A 27,861-nucleotide genomic window follows, 5' to 3' on the forward strand; every position below is an offset into this window, starting at 1 on the left:
GTCCGGGCTTGGAGAGAGTCAATGACATGGTCAGGTGATGCAGAGGTTCAGGCTTGGAGAGAGTCAATGGCGTGATCAGGCGAAGCAAAGGTCCGGGCTTGGAGAGAGTCAATGGCGTGATCAAGTGAAGCAAAGGTCCGGGCTTGGAGATAGTCAATGGCGTGGTCAGGCGAAGCAAAGGTCCAGGCTTGGAGAGAGTCAATGGCATGGTCAAGCGAAGCAGAGGTCCGGGCTTGGAGAGAGTCAATGGCGTGGTCAGGCGAAGCAAAGGTCCGGGCTTGGAGAGAGTCAATGGCGTGGTCAGGCAAAGCAAAGGTCCGGGCTTGGAGAGAGTCAATGGCGTGGTCAGGCAAAGCAAAGTCAAAGTCCATGGAGGCAATCCGTAGAATGGTGCAAGGCAGGAACGTAGGAACAAGGAGACAGGAACCAGGATCATTTGAGGAACAGGAACACAGGAACGAGACAAATCTCTAAGGAGGCAACAAGTGCTCGACCAGCGAGGAGACCTGTTGCAAAGGCAAAGCTAGGGAGTGGAGCCCGGGCTTCAGTACTGGTGCTCCACTGACGTCATCATCCGGGGCCATGGCTAAGTTCCCGCCGCGGTCCCTACTTAAACCTTGAGTATGCGGGCATGCACGCCTAAGAAGGGGCACAGCGCCGAGTAGCAGCCTCTCTCAGCGGGCCACGTGGAGAGGCCTGACATGAAGCAATGGACATGGTGGCTGATCCAGGAATGCCAGGGACAGCATCTAAGCTGGAGGCACCAGGGAAGGCCTGAGGATGGAGCTAGCGGCCCGCTGCCACCAGAGAGGAGGAACCAGGAGCTGGAGTTACTACAGAGAGGTGAGGGGGCCATGCCGCGGGTCTGCCATGGACGGCACATGTAACAGTACCCCCCTTTATGCCTCCCCTCTTGGAGGTCAGGGTCTGCCCAGATGGGCACGATGAAAGTGCAGGAGGAGGGATTTGTCTAGGATGTTTTGAGCTGGTTCCCATGAGTTTTTTTCAGGACCGTAACTCTCCCAGGAAAGGAGGTATTCCCACCGGCAGTCCCTAAGGTGGACGTCGAGGACTTCATGTACTTTGTAAGTCGTATCAGTCTCAGCCACCAATGGAGGTGGTTCAGGAGCCTTTCGAAAAGGTCAGGACAAGACCACTGGTTTTAGAAGAGATACGTGAAATGTATTGTGTATTCCCAGCATAGGAGGCAGCCAAAGCTGGTATGTAACTGGTCCAATGCGTCCGGTGACCAAAAAAGGTCGAATGTTCCTTAGAGCGAATCTTTGAGAAGGTATCTCGAGTTGATTATACCAAGTGCTCAACTAGACTTTCTGGCCAGGAAGGAATTCAGGGGCCAAGCGTCAGTGATTGTCAGCAGATCTCTTGGCCCAGGAAGCAGCTTGATGTAAGCGAAGGTTCATCTGTTCCCATAAGGTCTTAAGGGCATCCGCAGTAGCCTGCACCACAGGAGAAGGTACTGATAATGGTATGGATAATGGTGGTCGTGGTTGTTTCCCATAGATGATGGAGAATGGTGACATGCCTGTAGCAGTGGCGATGTGGGAGTTGTGAGAAAACTCTGCCCAAGGAAGAAGTTCAGACCAATTGTCTTGGCAGTCGTTAATGTAGGTGCTGAGAAAGGCCTTTAAAGAGTGATTTATTCGCTCAGCTTGTCCGTTGGCTTGAGGGTAGTAAGCGGTTGTTAGACTGATGTTAATGCCAAATTTTCGGCAAAGAGTGCGGCAATATCTAGCAATGAATTGTGGACCTCTATCAGAGACAATGTCCTTGGGTAGGCCATGTAATCTAAAGATGTGATGAAAGAATAGGCATGCCAATTCAAGAGCAGATGGTAGGCCCAGTAGAGGGATGAAATGGGCCATTTTTGAAAATTGATCTGTGGTTATCCATATAGCGGTATGGCCCTTGGAAGGAGGCAAGTCCACGATGAAATCCGTAGACAGGTGGGTCCACGATTCCTCGGGAGCTGGAAGTGGTTGGAGTAAACCCCCAGGCTGACTGACTGGGGGTTTTTGTTGCACACAAGTGTTAAAGGATTCGATGTACGCTTTAGCGTCAGAAACCATAGTGGGCCACCAGCAGCGCCAAGGTTCGTGCTCACATTGGGTGACCGGCAAACTTTGCATCATGTGCCTATTGGAGGTCTCTTCTTGGAGTCATCAGGGCACAACAGTCTTCCCAGTAGGAATTGGGTGAGTAGCGGATAAACAAATACAAGCTGGATCTATGATATGACCGTGTTCTTCTGGAGTATCTTCAGGCTCGAAAGAGCATGATAGAGCATCTGCCCAGAGGTTTTTCTCAGCTGGACGGTAACGAAGCTCAAAGTTGAACCTGGAGAAGGATAATGCCCATCGGGCCTGATGGGCATTGAGACACTGGGCGTGGCTCAGATGTTCCAGGTTCTTGTGGTCAGTGAACACGATGAACTTGTGTTGAACACTCTCTAACCACGGGCGCCACTCTTCAAGGGCTAGTTTGATGGCAAGTAACTTGCGATCTCTGATACTATAATTCTGTTCCACAGTTGAGAACTTGCGAGAGTAAAACGAACATGGAACTGGTGATCCAGAAGCAGTGTGTAGGCTCAGGACTGCCCCAGCCCCAATAGCGGAGGCATCCACTTCTACTTGAAAGGAGCAGTTCGGGTCTGGGTGTTGGAGACAAGACCCCATCTGGAAGGCTTCCTTGAGGCGGCGGAAGGCTGTGATGGCTTCCAATGTCCAATTTCGAGTATCTTGGCCCTTGCGAGTCAATGCAGTCAAAAGGGCAGCTAAGGTTGAATAGTGTGGAATAAAATGGCGGTAATAGTTTGAGAATCCTAAGAACCACTGGAGAGCTTTAAGGCCCATGGGTTGCGGCCATTCTCAGATTTCTTTTAACTTAGCAGGGTCCATAGAGAATCCTCATTGGGAAATAATGTACCTGAGGAAAGGCAGACTGGATTTCTTGAATAAACAGTTATCCAACTTCGCAAATAAGTGATTTTCATGGAGGCCCTGGAGGATGGTATGGACATCAGTGCGGAGTGTGACCAGATCTTTAGAAAAGACAAGGATGTTGTCCAAGTATGCCACAACCTTCGTATACAGCAAATCTCTGAAAATTTTGTTCATTATTCATTGGAAAACTGTGGCGCGTTACAGAGGCCGAAGGGCATTTAATTATTTATTTATTTATTCCTTTTATATACCGTCAATCTGAAACAATCTTTACGGTGTACACAATTATATAAAAACCTATGTAATATTACAATAAAACACATTTTGAAAATTAATCAATATAAAACATAAGTTATTTGCTACATAATAAAATTAAATTCAAATAAAACACAAAAATTATAACTAATATGGTAAAATTATAGGCATCACCTGGTATTCGTAATGCCTATCTCTGGTGTAAACGCAGTCTTCCAAATGTCATCAGGGCTGATTCGTACCAAGTTATACGCCCCGCGTAGGTCCAACTTGGTAAATATGGATGCTCCATGCAGGCGATTGAATAGTTCTTAGATCAGTGGCTGAGGGTACTTGTCTTTTCGGGTAATAGAATTCAGGCTGCGGTAGTGAATACACGGCCTAAGAGACCCATCCTTCTTGGTCACAAAAAAGAATCCTGCCCTAGCAGGAGAGGTAGAGGGGTGGATGAATCCCTTCGCAAGGTTTTCTTGAATGTACTCCATCATGGCTTTTGTCTCTGGGAGAGACAGAGGATAAGTATGCTCTCGGGGAGGCATGGTCCCAGGTAGAAGGTCAATGGGACAATCAAACCTCTGAAGAGGTGGAAGAAGGTCTGCTTTTTGCTTGGAAAATATGTCTTCGAAATCCGTATAAGGAGTGGGTATGCCAGAAGAAGCGGCAGCCAAAGGAACCACAGGTGGCTGTACCACTTTATGTAGACAGGACTTGTAGCAGGTGGAACCCCACTCCACCAGTTGCAGTGAACCCCAATCAAATTGGGGAGAATGATGTTGGAGCCAGGGTAGTCCTAAGACCACCGGATGAATGGATTTCTCCAGTACTAGTAGTTCAATTTCTTCCATGTGGAGAGCGCCAGTGCGTAATTGAACTGGCTCAATGGTGAGGAATATTCGGCCGGGTAAAAGGAAGCTATGCACAAGGAAGTTTCCACCAAAATGACTGTTGTCTACAAAATACCATTCATCACAGTTAGAGAAGCATTATCAAACACAAGGAAGAAATACTTATCTGCAAGCCAAGAAATATTGTTCAATTAGGACTGATAGTCTCAATGATGGGTCAAGCAGACCACTGAGGGAAAATGGCATCATTTAAAATTCAGTAACGACATAACTATGTCCAGGGATGGAGATTCACCTACAATAATCAGAAAAGTGATGACAATACCATTATGTTAACCCACAACGTACAACAATAGCTCAGTCTAAAAAAATGCTTAGTTCTAGTTCAGTATTCAGTCCACCTGGGGCAACTGACTTCAGTTTGTATATCTACTAGAGATGTGAATCGTGTCCTCGATCGTCTTAATGATCGATTTCAGCTGGGAGGGGGAGGGAATCGTATCGTCGCCGTTTGGGTGTTTAGAGTATCGTTAAAATCGTTAAAATCATGAACCGGCACACTAAAACCCCCTAAAACCCACCCCCGACCCTTTAAATTAAATCCCCCACCCTCCCCAAATGCCTTAAATTACCTGGGGGTCCAGCGGCACACTAAAACCCCCTAAAACCCACCCCCGGCACACTAAAACCCACCCCGACCCTTTAAATTAAATCCCCCACCCCAAATGCCTTAAATTACCTGGGGGTCCGTAGCGGCGGTCCGTAGCTTAAATTACCCCCGGGTCCATAGCTAAATCGGGGGAAGGGGGAGAGCAGGAAATCCGGCACACTAAATCGTGGTGTCTTCAGCCGGCGCCATTTTGCAAAATGGCCGCCGCAAAATGGCGGCGGCCATAGACCAATACGATTCGACGCAGGAGGTCGTTCCGGACCCCCGCTGGACTTTTGGCAAGTCTTGTGGGGGTCAGGAGGCCCCCCCAAGCTGGCCAAAAGTTCCTGGGGGTCCAGCGGGGGCCCTGGAGCGATCTCCTGCCGCGAATCGTTTCCGTACGGAAGGAGATCGACTGCAGGAGGTCGTTCAGCGAGGGTTCGCTGAACGACCTCCTGCATTCGATCTCCTGCCGGCACCATTTTCCGTACGGAAGGAGATCGACTGCAGGAGGTCGTTCAGCGAGGGTTCGCTGAACGACCTCCTGCAGTCGATCTCCTGCCGGCGCCATTTTCCGTACGGAAATGATTCGCGGCAGGAGATCGCTCCAGGGCCCCCGCTGGACCCCCAGGAACTTTTGGCCAGCTTGGGGGGGCCTCCTGACCCCCACAAGACTTGCCAAAAGTCCAGCGGGGGTCCAGAACGACCTCCTGCGTCGAATCGTATTGGTCTATGGCCGCCGCCATTTTGCGGCGGCCATTTTGCAAAATGGCGCCGGCTGAAGACACCACGATTTAGTGTGCCGGATTTCCTGCTCTCCCCCTTCCCCTGATTTAGCTACGGACCCGGGGGTAATTTAAGCTACGGACCGCTGCTATGGACCCCCAGGTAATTTAAGGCATTTGGGGTGGGGGATTTAATTTAAAGGGTCGGGTGGGTTTTAGTGTGCCGGGGGTGGGTTTTAGGGTGTTTTAGTGTGCCACTGGACCCCCAGGTAATTTAAGGCAATTGGGGGGGGGGGGGGTTCGGGAGGGGGGGGATTTAATTTAAAGGGTCGGGGGTGGGTTTTAGTGGGTTTTAGTGTGCCAGTTTTCCTGCCCTCCCCCTTCCCCCGATTTACGATTTTTTGACGATAAATCGGGGGAATTGGTATTGTATCGTGGCCCTAACGATTTTTGACGATTTAAAATATATCTGACGATATTTTAAATCGTCAAAAAACGATTCACATCCCTAATATCTACTGTTGCTCAAGCTGCAACAAGTGATGTTCGATCATTCTAGTTTTAATCATACGCATCATATTCCCCACATATATTTTCCTGCAGAGACATTCAATCAAATAAATAACCACCAAGGATAAGCATCCATGACAGTTCAGAGAGTTTAACCATATTAAAAAATCAGCAAAGATAGCCATTGAGCCTTTCCATAGTACAAATATATTGTCCATGTTGTTACGAGCGCGCACGGGCGCGGTCGTCTCGGGCGGGTGGTGAGCCCTTGGGCCACGGCAGGACCCCAGGAGGAGCCCAAGGCCACACCGTGGGAGGTGAGCTGAGCAGGCATGGTGAGCCAGGCAGGCAGGAACAGAAGCAGGAAGTCCGGCCCTCAGCCGGACCGGCATGCCCATGGTAGCCAACACGGGGAAGTTGACTAATGAACGGTCCTCCGACTGTTCCCGGCCCTTTCGGACCTGCCGCAGGGAACGGCAATGGGCAGCAGGCCGGACAGAGGTGAGGGCAGACAGAGTCCTTAAACAGAAGACATCAAACGGGGCAGAAGCAGGCTGAAGCAAGACGGAGACATCAGGTCAAGGGCTGAAGCGAGACACAGGAAAGGCCCAGGCGAGCAGGAACTCCGATGCTGGGATACTCACATCCGAAGCCCCCTCGGCTGGCAGAAGCTCAAGAGCCCCTGGGACGAATCCCTCCTGTTGGCCACACCAGGGCCCAACAGGACAGAAGGCTCAGGAACCAGGTCAAGGTAGAGACAGGTAGACATCCGGACAAAGGCTGAAGCAGACACTGAAGACAAGGCTGGACAGGAACATTGCACTGTCCATCAGGGCGCCCTACTCAGCCCACCCGTGGGACTGAGTCGCGGACCACCCTGTCCCTAGGAAGGCTGGTCACGGACCACGCTGAGAAGGAGGGCGCGGGGAAGACCCAGGCGAACAGGAACTCCGATGCTGGGATACTCACATCCGAAGCCCTTACGGCTGGCAGGCACAGGAGCAAACATCTAGGCAGAGACACTGGACAGGGATCCATCAAAGCATAAGTGATCACGGAAGACCTGGATCAGCAAGTATACAGACGACTGTAGGACCTGATCCGCAGGCCGAAGACAAGCAGGAGTCGGAGTCACGGACCGGAGTCAAGGCAGGCTGAAGACAAGCAGGAGTCGGAGTCACAGACCGGAGTCAAGGCAGGCTGAAGACAAGCAGGAGTCGGAGTCACGGACCGGAGTCAAGGCAGGCTGAAGACAAGCAGGAGTCGGAGTCACGGACCGGAGTCAAGGCAGGCTGACAACAAGCAGGAGTCGGAGCCACGGAGGACCTGGATCGGCAGGGTTACAGACTACTGTAGAGCCCGGTCCGAAGGCCAAGACACAGTGAACAGAAAGTCCTTAAATACTGGAGGTAGAAGGCAACTCCCTGGGAGGAGCTTGCCAGGACCGCCCACCGCTGGTCCTATAACTAGGGTAGAGAGCTGCGGGCCAGCCCCTAGGGAAGGGCGTCGCCCAACAGGAAGTCCAAACACTGAGGCTGCAAGCCACAGGCATGCCTCAGGAGCAGCTAGGCCTCTCAGGCCCTGGAGAAAGTCCTGGATGATGCGCAGGCGAGGCCCTGGCTTCAGAGCGGCCTCTGGAGGAAGGTAAGAGACCTCCTGCAGCGCAGCAGCAGGGGGGATCGCAACACATGTAGCATTTCCATAACACAACTTGTGAACTGAAAATGAAATCCACCTCCCATTGGGCTTCAAAAGAGCCCATATATAAATTAGCCAGGTTAGGGGCCATAGTAGGGATGAAATCCCCCATGCTAACAAGCCCTTTCATTTTGGTCGGGTTAGCATGGGGGATTTCATCATCAATTGCATGGATGCTACAGTTTAAGGATCACTGTCCATGCTAATCATGTATGTGTGTGCATTCTAAGGATATTTTTGTTGGATGTAAGCTAAAATTCAGGGCATTGAAGTGTGCATATTGCATTTTTAACTCACACATGAAAAAGAAATTTTTAACTCTAGTTTTACTGTGTAAATGATATATCAACAACTGACTGTGATTACACATTTTAATGCTCTCGCCTAAAGAGACACCACATGGACCATAATAGTGTCTGAGTCCAGCATTCTTTAATTCCCAGAGGTTTCTGAAAGGAAGTTGTTGATTGTTGCTATCAGACAAGACAAGCAACTTGTGACAGGCTGACAGACTAATGCTAAACTGACCATGATTCCTTCTATTTCCCAGGGAAATAATATCTCAGCATGGTGCATCAGGATTCAGCATCTCTTACAAAAATATACAGTTAAGCATAACATAACTGGAACACATAGACAGTATAAAGTTCAGGCATGATCTGTATACATATGCTGCTTGCTTGTATTTCTGGGTTGGAAGACTTGCATTCCCTATACAATTATAGGATTTGTCATTGGCTCAAGTGGTTCTTAAGGGTAAGAAAATAATATGAATATTTTTCCAATTAATTGAAAGTTTAATGTGATTTTGGATTGTCTGGAATCGCATCTTGTCTATTAACATGTATTTTTTTTAAGTTCTCATGTATTTCACCAAATTGTATAAAGCATTTTGCATGCCATGTCCTCAGTTCTCTCTCTTGTTCTCCTTTCACTGCAGTTAAATTTCCTTTAACGGCAGTGGCATGATTGCATTGGGCCTCCAAGAAAGCACTGGGGTAACCTGCAGAGAGTGGCGGCTACAACCCTAAATAGTAGTGGTATGATTGCATTGGGCCTCCATGAAAGTATTGGGATACGTTGCATTGAGGGATCAGGGTTAAAATTCAAACATCAGTAAACTTGCCTCACTAACTTTAATAGCTATGGGGATTAATGCAAAACTTGGTAAAATAGCACATAAAGGGGACATGGATTTTGGCTTAAGTACTGGTCTAATAAAAAGCAAAGTTGAAGATGGAAAAGCCTGAAATGGCCTACTAGTAGAGAGATGGAGGCCACCCTGTAACAGATTTTGTGCTCAGTTGGCAAATATATGGAAGGCAGTAGTAGGGAAATGGTTGAGATGTCAGGTAAAAGACAGAGGATATGAGGGATTTAGTGATGAATTGCATATGTGCTTCTTCCAATAGTGGATGAATCTCAGCTGAGTAGATTGGATAGGCGATTTTTGGTCTTTATCTGCCATCATTTACTATGTTACTATGAAATGTATTCCTGCTGAGCTTCAACCACATCTACTCAAATGCAATTTAATTTTGAATGGAATGCATTTCAAACTTACTGAAGTAAAAGTTAAATAAGATCTGTACGGTATTTCTACAGTAATTTGTGCCCTTGGGATGTTTTATTCCTACAAATGTGCCCTTAAATGGAGGTAGCAATAATAAAAATTATATATATATATATATATATATATATATATATATATATTGCTCAGGCTACCAGCAATATTTTTAATTTGAAGGACCTGTATTCAACCATTTCCATTGTATATGACAGCTTCTGTTGTTTGTCCATGCAATGCTGCAAAGATTATAATGACCAATGAAATCAATGGAAGCACAATGTTACAGATAGCATAACAAACATACACTCTGGATTTTTGGAAATCTTCAAGGGTCATAAGATTATATAATCAATTACATTTGCTATTTATGTTGTACATAGACTTTCTGAAGTAAAGAATGCATTACATTTCATGACCACAAACACATTGTAACATACCTTCTTTATACTTGGGTGGTAAAAGCGAAATATAAAGAAGGCATGTTACAATTCATCAGAGGTCATGAAAATGGGAGTGAAGGGACTAGAAAACAAGAAGAGGTGGCAATAAAGGCTAAATAATTATTCAAAGATGAAGACATTTAGCAAATGATGAAGAATGGCTGAGTGCTGTCCTTGCAATGACTTGGTAGAGAATGAAAAATAGGGGGGAAATCCCTGCAAATGAAGGCTTATGGTACCAGATTCCACCCCAAGTTCTGTAGGGATGAGCCAGTTACCATAAAAGGACTGCACAGCTTAACTTAACCTTGCAGCCCTGAGCAACACATACTGAACTAAAAGTCTGCAGGACCAAATAACAAGACAAAGATGGAGTCTTCAGCCACACGATGGTCCCTGCTGTTTAAATGACAATGAGAAACTACTTAGCGAGAAGAAACTGCCATTGTTCTTCCTATCAGATGTTTGCCTGAATCTTGTAATTTGCTGGTGCAACAATCCCAGGACTTGCTGAGCCTGAGGCCTTGAGAAACTTTGTATTTAGCAATGAAGCAAGCATTGTGCGAGAGAATGCCAGTGTTTCTTGGTGGATATGCATGTACGTACCAGCAAATATGAAGTCAGGTCAGGTGCCCACCAATCGCATGCCTATAGTTGGCAGTAACCTCCTATCAATCTCCATGTTGGGATCCAATGCATTTGAATATGCATGAAGTCGGAAGAAGAGAAAAGATTTGGGATTTTTTACAGTTTCAAGGGAGGAGAAGGAATTGATATACCAATTGTAGAACTTTGGCCTATTCCATGGGCTCCAATTCATGCAAACTATGCCGATGCCTGTGAATTTGGCACCAGAAAATGGGTATCAAGCGTAGCCCAGCTCTGCTCCATAACTGGGAAGTACTTGCTGTTTCTGCCTGTCTATAGTTCTGGGATGCCAGATTTCACCCTGTTCCTGCTGCATTGTTTGCAGTGATTTCTATCAGCGTACTGGGCTTCCCTGAGATTGTGGCATTAACCTGTTATTGCATGCCAGAGGTAGAGCTGAGACAAGATTCTAAACTCTTCAGGGGGAGAATGACCCCGTGGCATGGAGGGTGAAGTTACTGGTTTGATTACTACTTTGGTTGGGTTAGTTAATTGGAATTGCATTTGTTAATAGAGATGTGAATCGTTTTCCATATCGTCTTAACGATAGAAATCATGTGGCAGGGCAAGAAAATCGTGTTAGGCACGATTTTTTAGTTAAAAAATCGTTAAAAATCGTTTTTTCCGATTAGTGCGCACTAACGGGAGTTAGTGCACACTAACTGAAAATGATACAATTTGACACTTTTCAGGTCAGTTAAGGTCAGTTTAGGAATGAATATGTATTCCTATTGGCTGCCCTCTTATTTATTCATGTTACCAAGCTTCCCACTGACAGTATATGGGGGATGGGAAATGGAAACAGTTGGTAGCTTGACAAAACAAGTAATGTGATCAGTCAATGTGACTAGAACTTGTGCCCTAACCCTGATACCAGGAGTGTTGTGATCTTCCTGCACACAGTGCCCTAACCCTGGCACCAGGGGTGTTGTGATCTGCCTGCACACAGTGCCCTATCCCTATTAATACCAGGAGTGTTGTGATCTTCCTGCACACAGTGCCCTAACCCTGGCACCAGGGTTGTTGTGATCTTCCTGCACACAGTGCCCTATCCCTATTAATACCAGGAGTGTTGTGATCTTCCTGCACACAGTGCCCTAACCCTGGCACCAGGGGTGTTGTGATCTTCCTGCACACAGTGCCCTATCCCTATTAATACCAGGAGTGTTGTGATCTTCCTGCACACAGTGCCCTAACCCTGGCACCAGGGGTGTTGTGATCTTTCTGAACACAGTGCCCTATCCCTATTAATACCAGGAGTGTTGTGATCTTCCTGCACACAGTGCCCTATCCCTAATACCAGGGGTGTTGGGATCTTCTTGCACACATCCCGGTATCAGGGATAGGGCACTGCATGCAGGAAGATCACAACACTCCTGGTATCAGGAATAGGGCACTGTGTGCAGGAAGATCACAACACCCCTGGTATTAGGGATAGGGCACTGCGTGCAGGAAGATCACAACACTCCTGGTATTAATAGGGATAGGGCACTGCATGCAGGAAGATCACAACACCCCTGGTATCAGGGATAGGGCACTGTGTGCAGGAAGATCACAATACCCCGGAGGAGTGAGGGTCAGGCAGCTCCCCCCCTGTCTGTGAAGCCAGCCTCTCACTAGTAATGCAGGGAGGGAGCTGTCTCAGACTTCACCATCCTCCCCCCCCTCCCCCACACACCATTCACTAGCTGGGACATGGGGGAAGTCAGGAGTGAGGGTCAGGCAGCTCCCCCCTGTCTGTGAAGCCAGCCTCTCACTAGTAATGCAGGGAGGGAGCTGTCTCAGACTTCACCATCCTCCCTCCCCCCCCCCCTCACCCACACACCATTCACTAGCTGGGACATGGGGGAAGTCAGGAGTGAGGGTCAGGCAGCTCCCCCCTGTCTGTGAAGCCAGCCTCTCACTAGTAATGCAGGGAGGGAGCTGTCTCAGACTTCACCATCCTCCCCCCCCCCCCTCACCCACACACCACTCACTAGCTGGGACATGGGGGAAGTCAGGAGTGAGGGTCCGGCAGCTCCCCCCTGTCTGTGAAGCCAGCCTCTCACTAGTAATGCAGGGAGGGAGCTGTCTCAGACTTCACCATCCTCCCCCCCCCCTCACCCACACACCATTCACTAGCTGGGACATGGGGGAAGTCAGGAGTGAGGGTCAGGCAGCTCCCCCCTGTCTGTGAAGCCAGCCTCTCACTAGTAATGCAGGGAGGGAGCTGTCTCAGACTTCACCATCCTCCCCCCCCCCTCACCCACACACCATTCACTAGCTGGGACATGGGGGAAGTCAGGAGTGAGGGTCAGGCAGCTCCCCCCTGTCTGTGAAGCCAGCCTCTCACTAGTAATGCAGGGAGGGAGCTGTCTCAGACTTCACCATCCTCCCCCCCCCCCTCACCCACACACCATTCACTAGCTGGGACATGGGGGAAGTCAGGAGTGAGGGTCAGGCAGCTCCCCCCTGTCTGTGAAGCCAGCCTCTCACTAGTAATGCAGGGAGGGAGCTGTCTCAGACTTCACCATCCTCCCCCCCCCCCCCCTCACCCACACACCATTCACTAGCTGGGACATGGGGGAAGTCAGGAGTGAGGGTCAGGCAGCTCCCCCCTGTCTGTGAAGCCAGCCTCTCACTAGTAATGCAGGGAGGGAGCTGTCTCAGACTTCACCATCCTCCCCCCCCCCCCTCACCCACACACCATTCACTAGCTGGGGCATGGGGGAAGTCAGGAGTGAGGGTCAGGAAGCTCCCCCCTGTCTGTGAAGCCAGCCTCTCACTAGTAATGCAGGGAGGGAGCTGTCTCAGACTTCACCATCCTCCCCCCCCCCCCTCACCCACACACCATTCACTAGCTGGGACATGGGGGAAGTCAGGAGTGAGGGTCAGGCAGCTCCCCCCTGTCTGTGAAGCCAGCCTCTCACTAGTAATGCAGGGAGGGAGCTGTCTCAGACTGGTATCAGGGATAGGGCACTGAGTGCAGGAAGATCACAACACCCCTGGTATCAGGAATAGGGCACAGGTTCTAGTCATATTGACTGATCACATTACTTTTTTTGTCAACTACCAACAGTTTTCATTTCCCATCCCCCCAACCATCACCTCAGTTGGAACCTTGGTAACATCAATAGATAAGAGGGCAGCCAGCCAATAGGAATACATATTCATTCCTAACTGACCTTTACTGACCTGGATAGTGTCAATAATTTGTATCATTTTCTGTTAGTGTTCCTGAGTTTCCAGTTCCATTTCCCATCCCCCCAACCATCACCTCAGTGGGAACCTGGTTAACATCAATAGATAAGAGGGCAGCCAGCCAATAGGAACACATATTCATTCCTAACTGACCTTTACTGACCTGGAAAGTGTCAATTTGTATCATTTTCAGTTAGTGCGTACTAACTCCCGTTAGTGCGCACTAACACGATTTAACGATTTTTAACGATAAATCGTTAGAATTTCTATTGTATCGTGTTCTATAACGATTTAAGACGATATTAAAATTATCGGACGATAATTTTAATCGTTAAAAAACGATTCACATCCCTATTTGTTAAGTACATGTCGGCTCTGGGTCAGACTCAGGAGTTTTTATCATATTTCTAACAGTGTTCTGCTCTGTTAATCCAGAAACTTAAAACCAATAATATATACCATAAATCTATTGTACACTTATGCTGCTAAAATAAAATTGGTACAAGAAGCAATGATAAAAGAAAATCAAATGTTGCAAATGAAATTGGAGAATTTAGAAAATGCTAATAGAAAGAGAAATCTCCGCTTTGTAAATTTTCCTATGTTGCCACATATTTTACCTAAAGAGATGTTTAAGAAATATATATTAGAAATATTAAAAGTACCAGAAAATGCAGTACCTCCATTAGCTAAGAGTTATTACATTCCAATGTACAAAAAAGGTATACAACAGGAAGAACAGCAGGGAGCACAGGTTATGGACAAGTTGGAAACTAGTTTGGATGTATCCAAAATTCTGGAAACATCAGACAGTGATATGGTACAGAGTGGTACATTATTAACCACTTTTGTTTTTGAGAATGATCGTGATCGGGTGCTTCGTCTATTTTTTAAACATAGATTAGAAGTATTTTTGACTTTAAATATAAGAGTTTACCCTGATTTTTCAAAAATAACGCAAAAGAGGAGGCGGCAATTTCTTTTACTCAGGTCAAAGGTTGTCCAAATAGGGGCAACCTTTAGACTTAAGTATCTGTGTAAATGCTGTGTAGGATACAAGGGTAAATCCTTTGTATTTTTCACCCCTCCTCAATTATCAATCTTTTTAAGTGATAAAACACAAGTGGAAAACCTTGAGTTGGAAACTCCGTAGAGACCAGTTGTTCAGTGAGCCCTATAAAGTGTATTTAGTACGTTGTATTGTACAATTCTGTTATATAGATAATTTTCCTTAAATGTTTTGTTAATTGTCTCCTTATATATTGAGGACTGTAATAATAGCATTGTGGATTTTCCCATATGCTTTTTCCTAAACAAGATTTGTTCTTGTACTTAAGATATGTAAAAACTGAATAAATATTAAATTTTAAAAAAAAATTTCATTATTAACATCAAGAAAGGTGAAAGTTTCTGCTCCCTTAAGTTAAATAATTCAATTTGCAGGTTATCTGTTAATATCAGGTACTCTATCACTGTACCAGCTCCCCTACAGTCCCCATTATATTGGAAGCCAAAAGAGCTCTATGGAATAGGCAAGCAAGAATGCAATAATGGTCATTTTTCTTCACGAGTTCAATTATTTTGACTTCCAAGCTTGAATAGAAGGTACTTTTGGACATCCAGCTGACATTAGCTGAACCATTGCTGCTAGTGGGATAGCTTTAGGTGTTTTTATCTAATGACGAAAGCTGTCAATCAAGTGGAGAACCCACAGGTCTGTAGTTTCCCAACATATTCACACAGTCATCTGTTTTTCAGCACTGTAAAATTGAGGCTTTATTTATTGTCCTCTTTTCCTTCTAATACCAGAACATGATGTTGCCTCTTTGGAGAGAAATGGATACTTTCAAATTGTAGGTGCCAAGGAAGTGTTTAGCTTGGTAAGATTAACCATATAAACTCTTCCAAATGTTCTCCTCCTCCTATTGGCAGCTTAGGTTAGATAGATTCAGATGTGTGCCCAGAATCCCTCTGGAAATCGCTGCCAAACATACCGACTTTACTGTTTCTGAATTGTTGCATGCCTCTTTTGTCACTCACTATTTAAAACATATTTGGTTATATAACCCAATTAAGAATAAGACTTACAAAGCTAACCAGAGGGTCCAAAATTACTGTTCCACAAATAAATTTAATTACAGTAGATATCTGGCTTTTCTCCAGTATTTTCTTGTCTTTGTATGAATGTATGTGCATTATTTATGTATTTATACATAGGGAAGGTAATTTTAGAACTATGTCGTTAGGGCTAAAGTCTGCTGTGTAGCTACTACTCTCAGACTTTAGCTAGCATTTCCAAGCAAACATATGCATATAAGTTCATTTTGAAAATGCTCAGGTATTGGTAATGGGCCCAGAACACGCACAGATGAACTCATGAAAAGTTACACCTCATCTTCGGAGGGCATAAATTATGCAAGTTAAATTACACACCTACATTTTAAGATCAACTCCACCCTAAATTCCCCCTTTCCCCCCTCATCCCAAGAATGCCGCTGTGCAGTTCTTGGAAAAGTATGTGTGCAACAGGATTACACGCCTGCTTTCAGGTAAACAGACCTCAGGTGTATTTTGTAATGTAACATTTCTACACATGAAAGCCAGCCCCTAAAGAGAGCACATCTCAGAGCCAATTGCCAGGGTCTGAAAACTGCCCTCCTTGGCCCAGTTAAGATTACCCACAGGCTTTTCACAATACATGTGTGAGGGGGGCGCGTTCCTTGGGGAACATGCAAAGATCGGTGGAGGTAAAAATTGTGCTTCTTTCAGATTTGCAAAACTACGTGCGCTACATTATCTCTACGCTAGGCTTCCTGCACACAAAGAGCAGGTGTAAGACACATGGACACTTTTAGTGCACATACTTTATGCTAGCTAATTTTCCAAGAGAAGTCACTTATTTGGCTAAGTAGTTAGCCAGATAATCAGTGGGAGGGCAGTGGGCACAACTGGGAGGCACTACTTATCCAGCTAACTTACCCCGGGATTCATCATTCCGCTATAAATATAGCAGAATGATGGCCCATGGGAATAAAAAGGGGAGAAGCGATAGTGTGCAGTCAGCCGCATCATGGTGGTGCGGTTTTGCTCGCCGCGGTATGGCCTCACCGCAGAAAAAAGTGGTGTTATTTCCAACGATAATGTGTAAAACATTATCGCCTGCAGTGCTGCCGGGCCATAACCCCACCCAAACCCTACACATACTCCTCCCTTTCCCCTGATTTAAATAGTACAGCTGCAATGCAGCTGATATCACTTGCATTAGGGCATTATTGCATGTGATAATGGCATATCGCAGTTTAATAAATGACGCTGTTTGCCGGATATGAAGCTATATTCAGACTTGTCCAGTTAAGTTAACCAAATAAATTAAGGTGCCCCATAGCAGGTCTAAAGTTAGCCGGATAAGCTTATCTGGCTAACTTTAATACTTATCCGGGTATATTCAGCAGCATTGCTGTGTTTCTGAATATCCCATGTAAGTTAGCCAGATAAGTCTTATCTGGCTAGATTACATAACTGGCTAGATTTAATATTGCTCTATTAGTCTCTAAGGCATCAGAAGTAATCAAGGAAAAAGAGCATTTTGACCTCTCCAACAAGAGTTTGCAGGTCTCAGTGACCTCAGGGAGGGTGAAGGACTTCTTGGAAGAATCAGATTCTGTCTTTCCAGAAGATAATGACAGGGCAGTGCCATTATTCCCATTGCATCCCTGCTCTAAGCTTCTCAGGATGGGTTTGTAGGCAGAGAGAGGCTATGTCTTAGAGGAAGTGTTCTGAGAGCTATTGTGGCTTCTCCCTACTCGGACTGGGTGGAGCTTTGTTATATCCCACCTGTCTGGACTGTTATGGCATGGACAATAAGGAAGGTGAATTTAAATTTACCTGTTCATTTCCTTTCCTTTAGTCCTGCCAGACCAGTCCAGAACTCACCCAAGAAAGCTTCAGCATCAAGGGCTCCTAGTCTGAAAAGGTCAGAAATCTAACAGCAAGTATATTACTTCCCTAATTGAGCTTGTTGTAGGGATTCTTATTCCTGGGGTAATAACTATGGAATGAAATTTTCTGGCTGTATCAGGTTGTGATTATGATGGTGATTTGGAAACCAAAACAATCACCTTCAGTTGTCATAGTCCTGACATAGGACACTAAAGAGCTGATAGCAGCACCAAACCTGTGAAGTCATCTTTGAGCATTTTTCTCTGTCTCCATCTGCTGGCAAGAGGACATAACCCACTTGTCTGGACTGATCTCGCAGAATTAAAGGAAAGGAAGTTAAGTTATGTTTAAATTTCACCTTTGACCCTCTAGTTCCCTTGAGGCACTTACCTCCCAGGGGGAGGGGGAATAGGCATAGGAAACTCTATGATTAAACTACTGCTGCAGGCCCTGCAAGGCCTGGCTCATGGTACTGACATTGTGGCAGACTCCCCTTAGTAAGGAACAGCAGGTTTTCATTTATCACCACTAGGATGACCAGCCTAGCCACATCCCTGGCAGAGAAGTTTGGCTTCGTCGATAGGAGGCCATTTTGGAATTAGACCGTTCCTAGCAAAACCAGAAATATGCATATGCGAGAAAGAGTTCGCACGAACTAAACATCCTGAGTATGTGTTAAATATTGCAGAAGCTGAAAAGTACGTCCGTAATTTGAGGGGGTGAGGGTATGCATATTTTAAAACCGGCACAGATAGCTGAGCGTAGGTTCTAAAATATTTGATCACACATACGTGATCAAGTATGTGTGATCCACACATACTTGATCACGTATGTGTGGGGCCACACATACGTTTGAAAGTTAGACTGTCTGGCTATACATGCATTTTTTTACCCACATATCGGGCAACCAATTTCATGAAAGCCCACTTCTACAAGTACACAAAGCATTGCTTTACCCATGGAAATGGCTTTTAAAAGTGCCCTCCCTGTGCCCAATATTGATCAGAATGATTATATAAGATCTGTTGCTTAATTTATCAGGTTGGTTTAAAACCTGAATTCCAGGAAAATTAATCTGCTACAAGTTAATTGTCTTTGCATTTATGCCTCAGTCACTGTCTCCACATGAAATCATTTAGCACTTTCAGACAACAAATATTTCAGTCCTTAATTCATCCTTATCTGTGTGTTTTGTACAATGGCTCACTCCAACAGAAAACTAGAAATGTAAGCTCATATTTTCCACTACTTCTAACAAACTTGTCCTTGAATAAATTGACGTGCTTTAATTCTTTAATTTATTCAACTTCTAAACAAAGGCCTCAAATCATTTCATTGTTGTGTATGCCAGTGAATTGGATGTTCTGTGGTATGCCTTACCGATTCTTAGTTTGTGTTTTGCTCACCAGCACGAGAGGTCCCCCCTCAAGCCCTATGTGCAAGTTCTTTCCCCTCCCTTTACAGTAGAGCAAACAAACAAATGAAAAAAAAAAAGATAGACAAATGACATTGTTGGAATGTTAAAGACATTGCAGTTGCCAAAACAAACCAAAGGCCTCATTTACTAAGCATTTTTCCCATAGATATAGAATGGGAGAAAATCCTTAGTAAATCAGTCCCCACAACAGATGTGCCAGGAAGGTTTTTGTTTTTTTTTAATGCCGGCTCCATTTCTTAGGATTTAGCAAGGAAGGAAAATCAATATTTGAAAATGTTGGCTACAACATGTGATGAAAACAGGGTCCAGAGTGGATAGGTTGCAGATTACTTTTCTATATGACCGGACAAAGCTTGAACAATTCCTGTATCCCAGCAACCAGAGTGGTTTCAGCTTTTATCTCAGTGTAAAACAACCTGAATTAACATTTGCTTGGCCTGCCTTTCAGCATGCAACCCAGAAATTCACATACTTCTGTTGCTTTAAGTATTACAGACTCTGTCAATTTGAGTTTTCCCTCACATTGCTTAAAAAAAGAACACATGCTGAAGACCAGGGCTTAAGATATTCATTTTGTTTTTATTTTACGGTAAATTTTGCAAGGCTTAGAGCTGCCCAGCAGACCCCCTGAACTGACAGTAGCGCTGACTTCCTTCTGATGTCAGAAGCTGCGTCTCACAAGCGAAACCGTCTAGGAAAGAGCCTTGAAAGCTAATGTACTCTAGAAGCGTAACGTGATTCGTAGCTTTACAATGGATTTAGACCTGGGGAGGAGCATTTTCAAAGTCATTTATGCAGGTAAAAACTCATTTTACCCACATAAAGTGGCCATCCAAAAGTTGCCATGACTCAGTGTGACCGAAAGTACGTTTGGTGTTCCACGGTGTGCGCACTTTTAGCCACAAGTGAGGTGCTTAGTAGGCGTGTGCAGGCCAAAAACGTTGTTTTGTGTCATGTTATATCGTTTGGGGGTTGATTTATGTTGGAATTGGTTTTCCTTCCCCCCCTCCTCCCCTTTTTTACATTTCGGAAAGAGTGTCTAATGTATCTGAATAGTGCACACCAAAAACAATAGAAGAAAAACCACAACATTTCATGGGGCTTTTTTTTCTGTCGTTCTGTTTTTAAAACAACAAGACATTGACTGGGTTGTCTGAAACAAATGCACGTCCCTAGCACTGATTTTAGCACTAGGCGCCAAACTTTGGCTCCTAAACCTTAGTAAATGAATAGCAGGCTACATTTGGGAGCTTATGGCTTAGGCTTATAAATGTAAACACATTTTCAGCTGAAAGTTTAGGCTCTTAGGTTTGGCATAGACTTTCTAGGGATGGGGTCGGGGGAATGTTGATCATATTAGAATACCCCAAAATAAGTAATACCCCCAACACACACGCACACATACATACATGATGCTGAAATATTCATAGAGGGTAATTTTCAAACAATTCCATGCAGCGCCATACGTATATGTATATGGCACGTGGAGATCTAGTACAGAATTTTATAGTCTGTGCATATCAGATATGCACAGGTTATAAAATTCATGTATCTCTACCCCCAAAATACGCGTATATGTTTGGTTAATCACAAATACCTGTAAGACATTGAAAATGTGCACTTTTCTTACCTACTTTATATATATATGCCCGTATATTTTACATGCGAAAAAAAATATCATTTGCTCACATAAAACCCTGATTTATACATGGAAGTCGGTATATTTTAAAACATGCATGCATAATTGATATCACCAGTTTACCGATACGGTAGGGGCCCCAGCTGGTTCGCCAGTCAGGCAGTGCCAATCCCACCACAGCAGAAGGGCTCACACATACCATGACAGTGCACTAGTTAATTAGCTGGTATAAAATTAGGTGAACACATTGTCAAATGTACTCGAGTAAGCCTCTTATAAAGTAGTATAGGGAAGCTCCAATTGGCCTTCACCACAGCCAGTTCTGCCAGCTGATCGTGGGGATCTGCAGGGATCCTCCCTGCAGGGTGTGCCAATTCCACCTCAGCTCAAGGGTCCATGCCCGCAAGAGAAGTCTTCTACTGCATAGGTAACCAGTGCAGATCTTTTAACATAGGTGATATATGCTCCCAAGGTTTAGTGCTAGTAAGTAAACCGCAGCATTCTGTATAAGTGCAACACCTGCATAAGGGTTCTTGGCAAACATGCAAACAGACTATTACAGTAATCCAACTGACCATACACCATTGCCTGCAATATAGATCTAAAAAGTTTCATTGACAGTAAAAAAACTTCAAGTATCTCAGTACTCTTTGCAATATTTTTAACATGAGCCCGAAATGTTAATTGTAAGTTTTAAATGACCCTTAAGCCTCTAATCTCTGAAACAATTGGCAGTAACACACCTTTATATACAATAGTTTCCTGACTTTGGGTTGGAAAATTCTTGCCCACCCATAATAGTGTGGATTTCTGTAAGTTGAGGACCAATTTATTGCTTCTCAACAACTCACATAAAGTATCAAAGCATTTCTGAAAAACATCCACAGGAAAGGAATCATCTTCAGTACATTGGATAAGAAGCCGTATATTGTTCATGTACATAAAATAATAATCCCATTGGGGCAAATCTTTAAACTTATGCGAGGGCGCAGATTTGTTTGCGCAACCCGAAATCGGAGCGGCCTCAGAGGGAACTTTTTTTCCGGCCCCCCCCCACCTTCCCCTACCTAACCCACCCCCCAGCCCTAACTAAATCCCCCCCTACTTTTGTTCAGAAAGTTACGCCTGCCTCAGGCAGGCATAACTTGCGCGCACCGGCCAGGTGCCGGCACGCCATTCTCCGGCCTAGGGGCTGGTTCGGAGGCCTCGGCCATGCCCCCGGAATGCCCCCGGGCCGGCACCACACCCATGGCCCCACCCCCAGAACACCCCCGAATGCCACGCCGCCCCGTCATGCCACCCCCCAACACGCCCCCAACAAGGCCCCCAAGCAAAGCCCCGGGACTTACGCGTGTTCCGGGGCTTTGCGCACGCCAGCAGCCTAAGCAACATAGGCGCACCAGCGCGCAGGTCTTTTAAAATCTGCCCCATTGCCTTTAATATAGCACCTAATGAGTGCAAATAGGCAATAAATAAAACAAAGGATAAAACTGATCGTTGTGGTACTCCTGATGTCATATCTTTCCAAATTGAAGATGCATCACCGACTTGAATTCATTGTTTCTGTCTTTTAAAAAAGATTGAAACCACAATAGGAATTTCATTCTAGATCTGCCTGATGAAGACTTTGTACTAACTATTCATGATCAATGGTATCAAAGGCCGATGAAATATCTCATTGCACTAAGATACCAGACTTGCCATTATCCAACATACAATGAAGTGAATCTAAGAAAGAATGCAGTAAAATATCAGTACTATGCACTTTATGAAAGCTATACTATTGATAGTCAAATATAGCATACTATTCTATATAATCATCCAGTTGCATTAACACACATTTTTCCAAAATCTTCCCCAAAGTAGGCAAGTTTGACATAGGACGAAGATTCGCTGAGTGAAAGGCATAGGTCACAGACGCAGTTCAAAATTCTTTGGCACATTTAACTGCGCAGGAACATGCTCTTCTAGTAAAGATTTATTCACTATCTGTTAGATATATTCAAAGGTTTGGCATTTAAGATTCCTTACTATACTGAATGGGCAGGGATCCAGCAAAGAGAACATTGACTTTAACTTCCATAACACGAGTTTAATCTCCTTTAAAGAGACATCTCAAAAGGTTCTACATTCAACCTCATATAATCCCTGGGTGGATAAATCCATGAATCTACCATTTCCCACTTTTAATTTAGACTGAATGCTTGCAATTTTGTCCTAAAAATAATTTGCTATAAGATCACAGCTAGGGAACTGCTGATCAGAATTGATTGGTTTAGACATCAATTTCTTTACTACAGTAAACAGCTAAAAAAGGCTGATTCGGTGATTTTTGAATTTTAACTGCTATGTCTTGCTTCACTATAGCTATATCTATAATGTCCAAATGCCACCACATACTCTTGGTTTAATAGTTCATCACCTACCTTCCTCCATTTTATCTCAAGTTTCTGGAGATCAGGGGACATGCTTGCATGGACATCTAACATGAATCTCATGTGTAGGAGCTAACTTATCTAGGGTATTAAACAAAGTTGTATATCATCTGCTTGCAAGATCTTCCGCATTTGATGATTCAAAATCAGCCATTCCTCATTCCCAAAGAGCATCAAAAACCTATGGCTCCACATGTGCCCTTGAAGTTCTCCATCACACATGGGTACAAGAGCCTTGTTTCATAGTTCCAGCCTTAGAAAATAAGAGAGCAATCGATGCAAAGAAACTCAAGGACCTGAGGATGTGAAAAATGAATAATCCAGTTTTCAAATAAAAAGGCAGGTCCAAAATATGTCCAGCCATATGCATTTTGAGTTTATTAACTGATGGAAACGGGTAGCAATCATTATTGAAAGCAATTCCCAAGCATATGGTGAAGTCTCATCTTCAGCATGTACATTAGAATCACCAATGATTATTAATATTTTAAATTGGAAATGCATAGCTACCTGTGAGTATTCAAGCTGCATTATGTCATCCATCCTAGTCCGATAAACTAAACAAAAAATCCAAAACAGTATTTTCACCTCCAATGCCTCTACTGGGGCAAGACTATTAACATCAGTTCTCTAAACTTGCAGGTTTTCTTTTTTTGATAACCAGTGCACCACCTCCTCAACCAGAGAAGGGAGCTTGTTTTGTATTTGAATAGCCAGGTGGGCAAAGTTTATTCAGACAAATATTGTCATGGTCTCTATGCCATGATTTAATGACTAAAAGCAGATCATAATATCTAAATGACCTGGCATTCAGGTAATTTACTTGCTGGCTTTCAGATAAAATAGGTATTTTATCTGCAAGCTTTTTATAGGTATTAATACTCTATTCCTTGGCAAGAACATATTACAAGTCCTTTTAGCCTTAAGTCCCATATATCTATGCCATCCTAAAATTACAAACATGGCACTCAACATAAATAAAAGAAAACACCATTTATCAACCAAAATGAATACAATTTCCCAGAGTCTCACTTCAGTGTCCCACTCAGTGGCCCAGTAAAGGGCAACCAAAGGGGCAGGCCCTTTGGCAGAGGTGCTTAGTTAGTGGCCCATCTTAACGCTGTCTACTGTATGCAGGGCCTTAGTTATAAATGAATGACATCAAGTGACCAGGCGCAAATGCTGGCAGCTAGACCATCATTTCAAAGTATCAGCAAAAGTTAAAGTGCACTGTGCAGAGGCGCTTTCCCAGCAGGAAATGTAAAGGTTCTTTCAGAAGGCAAGTAGGATCAGTTTCTAGTGGTCTTAGGGCCTCCTCCTTTATGCAGGGCCTCAGTTGTAGATGGATGATGCCATGCAAAGAAAGATCTCAGTGGGAGAGGGTCACATACTTCAGTAGTGCTAATGTACCACAAATATGACCTGTAGATGTCTCTGTTGGGGTCGTGCACATAGCAGAGCACTGCTCCTGAACCATCCTAGCAGTCAAATTGGATGCATCACCTTGTTGCAATTTTACTTCTCAGAATGAGACGTGTCAAACTGGGCCTCTTATTTATGAAAGAATGTGAGGTCAAAATAAAGAAAGCCTGATTATGTGTGGTTGGTTTATTTTGGAAAGGCTGGTTGCCTGCCCTGTGCCCAAGTTAAGAGAGATTATTGGCACATTCATCCAAAGCTGTACAGCTCTGGTGCAATTTGTTTGTTTGTAAAATTGTTAATACCTTTTGAAAAATATTTCACATTTTACTGTGTTCCTTGGTGTATATTCACAAACTATTCTGTAATTTTCTATCTACTTACCAAACAGGACAGTATATCAACATTCAAGATAATTTCACATGTTCACTTAAATTGTCAGAATTTTAGCCTACTTTCCAAAGGAAGAAAAATAGGCTTATGAGATCAACATGTATGTTTGTCCATGTGTTCCTACTAATATATTTTCCAATTGGTGTTCTAAGCTTTTAAAATGTTTCCCTTATTATATGCATAAATGCAAACTCCTCCCTAGCCCTGCTCTCCCTTCCCCAGAAACAATTCTTCTCGTTAAACTTTCATGCATGACAATCACGTTTAGGTTCATCTGAATATTGGCAGGCAGTTATGTGATAGGCTATTTCCGTGACTAAAGCATTCTTTTACCCTCGGATATGCCTTTGAAAAATATTCCTCTTTCAGGGTAATTTTCAAACAGTCCAGATAAATTAGATGGGAAAAACATTTATAAAACAAGTTTATGGCCATATTGCTCTATGGCAATATTACTTTATGGCCGCAAAACAACTTGGTGTTGGCTGACCCTGAGGCCAGCACCAATTTTTAATGGGAGTCCGAGGGGCAGTAGCAGCTGGGGATCGCTCCTGCCTTTTTAAGTCTCAGAAATCCCCAGAAAAAGGTAAGTGGGCAGTGGGGGACCACAGGTAGGCCTTCCTCTCGCCCTACCGACGCTGAGCCCCCGCGCCGACCACGTGGGAGCCCCAGCTCACCCGTCGATCCGCCCACCGCCTACCTGAGACCAATCCCAGCCGCCCAGCAGTAGTTTAAAGCACAGGCGCGATCCGAGGCGCCATTTCGCCGGCAGACTGCTGCAGACAGCAGCACAGAAGGAAATCACTGCAGAAACGGCTGTAGGAGCTGGGAGAGGGGCCCGCGCGATCGGCGCTTGAGCCCACCGGGGTAAGGCCTTCCTCTCGCCCTACCGACGCTGAGCCCCCGCGCCGACCACATGGGAGCCCCAGCTCACCCGTCGATCCGCCCACCGCCTACCTGAGACCAATCCCAGCCGCCCAGCAGTAGTTTAAAGCACAGGCGCGATCCGAGGCGCCATTTCGCCGGCAGACTGCTGCAGACAGCAGCACAGAAGGAAATCACTGCAGAAACGGCTGTAGGAGCTGGGAGAGGGGCCCGCGCGATCGGCGCTTGAGCCCACCGGGGTAAGGCCTTCCTCTCGCCCTACCGACGCTGAGCCCCCGCGCCGACCACGTGGGAGCCCCAGCTCACCCGTCGATCCGCCCACCGCCTACCTGAGACCAATCCCAGCCGCCCAGCAGTAGTTTAAAGCACAGGCACGTTCCTTGGCGTCTCGCGCCGAAGGAGCGCGACAAAGGGGCCCGCCCCTTTGTGCGCCCCTTCGTGCAGACCCGAAGAGCAGAGCAAAACCTAAAAGTCTTCATCCCTCACCCGCAACTTCTACATTGAATCCCGCTTCCGGACACCGAACAACGCGCAGACGTCCAACCACCCCAGACATCAGATAACTTCGCACAAAGAACATCTCCAATCCCAGAAGAACATATGATATATAAGTGTGCCCTAACGGCTTCAACCTGTCTACAACTACTTTGTGTCTGCATCGCTACTGTACTGGAACCCACAAGCTATCTCCCAGATGACCAGCCCAACTACTGGTGACGCTTCTAAGCAGTCAGAGCGTAAGAAATACTGAAGTATATATCTGTCTAGATCAGACCTCCCCGCTAGGCTAAATTCCCGTTCCACTTTTCCCGCTGAACCACCCCTCTCCTCCCTCCCCCTACAGTATTCAGGATAACAGCATATATTTCCCTGCGCTAGCCTGGTTGTCTCTCTAACAAGATTGATTGTGTACTCTGTATGTTATTGGTGCCTTACTGTTGCCGTTGCTCACGGAACAATACTCATACCTATATATGTATCGTTGTTGGACCCTGAATGCTATTCTGTAACCCTGAATGCTATTCTGTATTTCTGCCATTCCTGTACGCTTCTAACCCTGTCTCTGCCTCCATCCCTGTATTCCTCTAACCCTTCTACTAGCCTTACACTTTTGGGACACAATGCCTCCTTTCATCGAGCATTGTGCTGTAGCATATCAAACAGTATTCTACCCTTACAGTCCCACTACATCCATGCAGCAAACCCCAAACCATAAAAACAATCACAAAAACAGAAGACTCATACCTATACGCACCATCACTCGCACTCAAGCTATCAGCCTATCTCTCATTTCTATCATCCTCTTTAATGCACAATCTCTTCAAAAGAAAACCCATCTTCTACATGACATTCTCTCTGATTCTAATCCCGAAATATGCGCAATCACTGAAACCTGGTTCAAACAACATGACACTCCCCTTATCAACCAGTTACCCATAGATACTTATGATATTTTCTCAATCCCGAGGAAGAAGAAGAGAGGAGGCGGCCTACTCCTGGCTATAAAAAAGGACCTCCACCTAGTGTCTCATAGATGTGACATCCCCCATCAATACGAAATTGGATATTTCAAATCTAAACTACTCCAACTCTGTCTTATATACACACCCCCTGGTCTTCTAGAGAAAGATTCATCTCCTCTGATTGAATTCCTCACAAACTCACTTTCGCCAGACCTACCCACAGTCCTCCTAGGAGATTTCAATTTACACGTAGATACCTCTCCACAGTCACCGGCCTGTGAAGCTTTCTTGGCCTCGCTCGAAGCTATGGGCTTCCAACAGATAGTAAACTCCCCCACACACAAGGCTGGCCACACCCTTGACTTGATTTTTATAAACTCGCCCATCAGTGTGAACAGTCCCCCCCTATGTACATCAGTACCCTGGTCTGATCACTCATTGATTGAGACCAAACTATCGCTCCCTCAAAGCCCTCTATCCACGCCCAGACAGCCTATTTCCCTTAGATTCCGCAAAGCATGCGATGTAGAAACCATTGCATTAGCATGCTCTGACTTAGACAAACAAATTGATCTATCCTCACCAGATAACGCATTATCCTCATGGGTGAACTGCACACGCAGCATTGCCAATGTGCACTGCCCCCTGATAACAAAAACAATCAACCCTTACAGAAAGAATAGGAAACCCTGGTACACTCCTTTCCTTAGAAATCTCAAAATCCAACTCAGAGCCACGGAAAGGTCATGGCGCAAACTCCAATCCCC

This window comes from Rhinatrema bivittatum, chromosome 4, assembly GCF_901001135.1.
Source record: "Rhinatrema bivittatum chromosome 4, aRhiBiv1.1, whole genome shotgun sequence".
NCBI lineage: Eukaryota > Metazoa > Chordata > Amphibia > Gymnophiona > Rhinatrematidae > Rhinatrema > Rhinatrema bivittatum.